The sequence below is a fragment of the Chiloscyllium punctatum genome, chromosome 39, assembly GCF_047496795.1.
Source record: "Chiloscyllium punctatum isolate Juve2018m chromosome 39, sChiPun1.3, whole genome shotgun sequence".
Classification (NCBI taxonomy): domain Eukaryota; kingdom Metazoa; phylum Chordata; class Chondrichthyes; order Orectolobiformes; family Hemiscylliidae; genus Chiloscyllium; species Chiloscyllium punctatum.
The window spans coordinates 69190302-69196791 of NC_092777.1; positions in this window are offsets into that span (position 1 = coordinate 69190302).

Consider the following 6490-nt stretch of genomic DNA (forward strand, 5'->3'; position numbering starts at 1 on the left):
CGTAATGTCATAGAGATGTATAGCACGGAAACATACCCTTCAGTCCAACTCGTCCATGCTGACCCAGATACCCGAACCGAATCTAGTCCCATTTGCCAGCACTTGGCCCATATCACTCTAAACCTTTCCTATTTCCATACACATTAGATGCCTTTTAAATGGTGTAATTGTACCAGCCTCCACTACTTCGTTCCATACATGTACCACCCTCTGTGTGAAAACATTGCCCTTTAGGTCCCTTTTAAATCTTTCCCCTCCAAACCTAAACCTATGCCCTCTAGTTTTGGCGTTCCCCCACCCCAGGGAAAAGACTTTGCCTATTTACCCTATCCATGTCCCTCATGATTTTATAAACCTCTATAAGGTCACCCCTCAGCCTCCGACGCTCCAGGGAAAACAGCCCCAGCCTGTTCAGCCTCTCCCTGTAGCTCAAACCCTCCAACCCTGGCAACATCCTTGTAAATCTTTTCTGAACCTTTTCAGGTTTCACAATATCTTTCTGATAGGATGGAGACCAGAATTGCATGTAATATTCCAACAGTTGCCTAACCAATGTCCTGTACAGACGCAACATGACCTCCCAACTCCTGTACTCAATACTCTGACCAATAAAGGAGAGCATACCAAACACTGCCTTCACTATCCTATCTACCTGCGACTCCACTTTCAAGGAGCTATGAACCTACACTCCAAGGTCTCTTTGTTCAGCAACACTCCCCAGGACCTTACCATTAAGTGTATAAGTCCTGCCCTGATTTGCAGGAAGTGATAATTATGGATGACTTTAATCTTCATGTCAATTGGGTCAACCGATGAATTCATGAATGCATTAGGGATAGTTTCATGGAGCCAACCAGGGAATAGACTATCCTGAATCTTTTGTTTGTCATGAGGCAGGCTAACTGAAAGCTTCCCTAGGGAATACTGATCATAACATGATAGAATTTAATATTCAGTTTGAACATGAGGAATGAGGGTGGGAGAGAGATCCATGAGAAAGGATCTGTGGAGACACAAGAATGAATCGATTAAATGCTGGTGGGAGTTCAGCACAATACGTTTCAGGAAACAAACTAAAGGGAGTAAAGAGAGAATACATTTTAAACATTGATACATGGGACAGGGAAAAAAACCCAAGTATTCACGCACTCATTGCTCAGAGACAAAAGAACAACAGTTTAAAAACATATAAAATCTGTGGGTCAAAGCACAAGGAGAGCTGCACTGTCAGAGGGTCAGTGCTGAGGGAGTGGGCACTGTCAGAGGGTCAGTGCTGAGGGAGTGGGCACTGTCAGAGGGTCAGTGCTGAGGGAGAGCCGCACAGTTGGAGGGTCAGTGCTGAGGGAGTGGGCACTGTCGGAGGGTCAGTGCTGAGGGAGTGGGCACTGTCGGAGGGTCAGTGCTGAGGGAGTGGGCACTGTCGGAGGGTCAGTGCTGAGGGAATGCCGCACTGTCAGAGGGTCAGTGCTGAGGGAATGCCGCACTGTCAGAGGGTCAGTACTGAGTGAGTGCCGCACTGTTGGAGGGTCAGTGCTGAGGGAGTACCGCACTGTCAGAGGGTCAGTGCTGAGGGAGTGGGCACTGTTGGAGGGTCAGTCCTGAGGGAATGCCGCCCTGTCGGAGGGTCAGTGCTGAGGGAGTGCCGCACTGTCAAAGGGTCAGTGCTGAGTGAGTGCCGCACTGTCGGAGGGTCGGTGCTGAGGGAGTGGGCACTGTCAGACGGTCAGCGCTGAGGGAATGCCGCACTGTCAGAGGGTCAGTGCTGACTGAGTGTTGCACTGTCAAAGGGTCAGTGCTGAGTGAGTGCCGCACTGTCGGAGGGTCAGTGCTGAGGGAATGCTGCACTGTCAGAGGGTCAGTGCTGCGGGAGTGGGCACTGTCAGAGGGTCAGTGCTGAGGGAGTGGGCACTGTCAGAGGGTCAGTGCTGAGTGAGTGTCGCACTGTCGGAGGGTCAGTGCTGAGGGAATGCCGCACTGTCAGAGGGTCAGTGCTGAGGGAGCGGGCACTGTTGGAAGGTCAGTGCTGAGGGAGTGCCGCACTGTCGGAGGGTCAGTGCTGAGGGAGTGGGCACTGTCAGAGGGTCAGTGCTGAGGGAGTGGGCACTATCGGAGGGTCAGTGCTGAGTGAGTGGGCACGGTCGGAGGGTCAGTGCTGAGGGAGTGCCGCACTGTCAGAGGGTCAGTGCTGACAGAGCGGGCACTGTTGGAGGGTCAGTGCTGAGGGAGTGGGCACTGTTGGAGGATCAGTGCTGAGGGAATGCCACACTGTCAGAGGGTCAGTGCTGAGGGAGCGGGCACTGTTGGAGGGTTAGTGCTGAGGGAGTGGGCACTGTCGGAGGGTCAGTGCTGTGGGAGTGGGCACTGTCAGAGGGTCAGTGCTGAGGAGTGCCGCACTGTCGGAGGGTCGGTGCTGAGGGAGTGGGCACTGTCGGAGGGTCAGCGCTGAGGGAGTGGGCACTGTCGGAGGGTCAGTGCTGAGGGAGTGCCGCAATGTCGGAGGGTCAGTGCTGAGGGAGTGCCGCACTGTCGGAGGGTCAGTGCTCAGGAGAGGCGGCAATGTGTGGCATTAGCAGGATCCCCTCCCCAGTGTCCAAGTGGATTAGCTTAATCCTCAGCAAAATCATTCACATCCAAAACATGCAATTCAAAGAAGTGCTCTGAAATAACTGCTGCCAATTAATGATCTCACCCACACCTCCCTGGTTCTGCATAAACAATATGACGTGAGAGCTTCGTGATGGAGAGAGTGAGCCTTCAATTCACTCTGAACCCGTTACCAAGTTGGGGTGGATGTGAATTGATTGTTATTCAAGCTGTGCAATTCCTCTCCCCTCCATCTATCGACCCTGATTCATGTCTGCACATCGCTGACTGTGTTCAAGGTCAGATGAGAACGAAGGGATAGGCAAAGGGGTGGGCAATGTCACTGACCCTGAGCCCAAAGACTCCGGGTTCACCCCCTGCTCGGATTCCAGACTCAATGGGTGAGGCAACGAGACGGACAAATCCTTCCGACATACCAGGCGGTTCAGAACGGGAGATTCCCGGCCAACAACGAGAGAGAAGAAAGCAAGGGCTTGGTCACTTGCCCAGGAAAGGAAATGGTCTTTATCTCCCAGGAGGTGGGAAGGAAAGGCAGTCGGTGAAGAGGCAGACCCGCATCCACCGAGTATGGTATGTGGTCCCTGTTCCGACCTGGAGGGGTGGAGGGGGGGGTGTAGGCATTTGGATGGGTCTGGAGAGAGAAGCTTTTGAGGGATGTGAGAATAGTGGATCAGCCCGCGTTCTTGAAGGAGAGCAGAGTCGGCTTCGAAGAGGATGGGTGGAGATTGGGAGTGTCGAGTGGAACCGTCCCCACCCTGACCACGTGGGGATCCCCTTAAAATGCAGGGTGTGCAATTTACAGGAACAGCTCCAGGAATGAGAAGTCGGTTGCGAGGACAGACCGAAGAAGTAACGAGCGCTCTCCCTGGAGTGAAGGAAGCTGAGAGAATACCTAATAAGAGGTTTCCAAAATTGTGAATGGGGCTGATGGACAGAGCAGACAGGGAGAGGTCGTTCCCACTCATCCAAGAAACAAGAATGAAAGGGCGCGGATCAAAAGTGATGTGCAAACAAAGCAAGGGCAATGTCAGAAATAAACTATCTCACTGATGGAGTAGTTAGGGTACAGAACGCACTGCCTGCAAGTGTGGTGGAGGCAGGTTCAGTTGAGGAGATCACAGGATGCTCGTTTTTGGAAAGCAATGGCACGCAGAGGAATGGAGAAAAGGGCAGGAGAGATGGGCACTTGGCAACAGAAACAGTGCGACTACGATGGGCCGAATGGTCTGTTCTGCATCACAGCAATTTCTCTGATTGGTGTTGCATAGCAAGCTGTGCAGAGTCTGCTCCACTCCCCCTTCCCCCTAACCCAGCCAAATGGTAACAGTGCATAAATAGCTGAACAAGTTTCACTGGGATGAGGGGTGTCAGTGAGGTGAAGAGATTAGAGATGCTGGGACCAATACTTCTCCTCTGCCAGGTGTCCTCCAAGCTGACTGTCAAAGAATATAGCTAAGCTCAATGGTTTTGGCAGTGATGGCCTGCTGTGCAAGGACTAGCCATTTTACAGAAAATAAACTGGGCAAAACAGAAAGATCGCCAAGAAAGGTTCCCGGCGTAGACAGACTTGAGCTTCTGGAGAAGCTGAGACTGTATTTCTTCGAGAAGCTGTGATAAAAGAAGTGCAAGTGGTGAACAAAGTCAGAGGTCTCACTACACACAGGTTATGGTCCAACAGGTTTATTTGAAACCACAAGCTTTTTGAGCACTGCTCCTTGGTCAGGTGAAGTTCCGAGGAGAAATTTGATATTCGGTCAAGGTGTCCAAACCAAGAGGAAGGGGAGGTCAGGGCTGGACCAGAGGAACAGAAACCGCTCTCATTGGCGGGTGGACTGGGAGTCAAAGGGACCGCAGATTGAAGGTGATCAGCCAAAGGGGAGACAGTGGGAGAACCATGTTCGTGCAGGAAGTGGGTGAGGGTCTGGAATGCACTGCCTGAGAACGCAAGATGAAGTAGAGGTAGCTTCAATCGATGATTTTCAGAGGGATTTGGATAATTATCTGAACAGAATGAATGTACAGAGTTATGGTGGGAGGAAGGTGCGTGAGAGGCATGAGATGAGCTGCTCATTTGAACAGGTATCACAGGGACAATGGGTCAAATTGCCTTCCTCCACTCCAAAACAATTCAGCAACCCTGCAGCTGGGTTTCTCAAACGCCTACATTGGGGCAGGGAGGGGGTGGCTCGGATAATATCGCCAAGCCAACCCCATTGTGCAAACACAACCTGATACTGTGGCTTTCATATAGCTGGGGATGCGGACGACCTGAAACGGAAATTGCTGGAGAAACCCAAAGTCTGGCAGTGTCCACCGAGAGAAAGCAGAATAGTTGCTGTCGAGTACTCTGACCCTTCTTCAGAACAGACAGTAGCTTGGAAAGAAATGCAAGCTTGGAAGAACAGGATCTCATTTGGGGTCTTTGCAGGACTCAATATCGAGTTTGTCCTTTACCTCCTCACACATCCCAGGCCCTGTCATATAGCACGGGTTCCTTTCAGCAAAGCCAACCCAGTTTCACCACCTCATTAGCCCCAATAGCAGATTTTCTTCCTCCCCATTCCTCCAATTACCCAACCTACTTCCTCTGCTTCAGCCTAACGCTTCTCCTTCAGCGTAGAGACCACTTTTCCCAGCTCCCATCAGCTCGAAAGAAGGTTCACTGGACTTGAAACGTTAACTGTGTTTTTTCTCTCTCCACTGCAAAGCTGTGATCGCTCTGGTACAGTGTGGGTTGTCTCAGACAGACAGTCTGATGAGGACACCTTGTGGACGCCATCAGTTTACAGAAAGGTAAACATTTGTCTGCCTGTTGCATCCTCCACTATCTCAGTCCAAAGGTCGCCTCAGCTACAGGACTGCTTAAAAACTTTATGGGCTGCAGTCACCACTGCAAAATAACAGCAACCAATTTGCACACATCAGGCTCGCACAAACATCAATGTCACAATGACCACAATCGATAGTCAAGTTAATTGCTTCAGGTCGAAGAATAAATATTAGTGGGGAAAAAGCATTCTTTTCCCACTTGGTTGACACCATCCAGAACAAAGAAGCAGCCTTATCGTCCACTCACACGCGATCGACACACTGACCCCCACCTTCAACACTCACTCCCTCCACCCCCCCCACACTCGATCGACACACTGACCCCCACCTTCAACACTCACTCCCTCCACCCCCCCCACACTCGATGGTCACACTGACCCCCACCTTTAACACTCACTCCCTACACCCCCCCCACACTCGATCGACACACTGACCCCCACCTTCAACACTCACTCCCTCCACCCCCCCCACACTCGATCGACACACTGACCCCCACCTTCAACACTCACTCCCTCCACCCCCCCCACACTCGATCGACACACTGACCCCCACCTTCAACACTCACTCCCTCCACCCCCCCACACGCGATCGACACACTGACCCCCACCTTCAACACTCACTCCCTCCACCCCCCCACACGCGATCGACACACTGACCCCCCACCTTCAACACTCACTCCCTCCACCCCCCCCCACACTCGATCGACACACTGACCCCCCACCTTCAACACTCACTCCCTCCACCCCCCCCACACTCGACGGTCACACTGACCCCCACCTTCAACACTCACTCCCTCCACCCCCCCCACACGCGATCGACACACTGACCCCCACCTTCAACACCCCCTCCCTCCACCCCCCCCACACTCGATCGACACACTGCCCCCCACCTTCAACACCCCCTCCCTCCACCCCCCCACACTCGATCGACACACTGCCCCCCACCTTCAACACTCACTCCCTCCACACTCGATCGACACACTGCCCCCCCCTCCAACACTCACTCCCTCCACCCCCCCCACACTCGATCGACACACTGACCCCCACCTTCAACACTC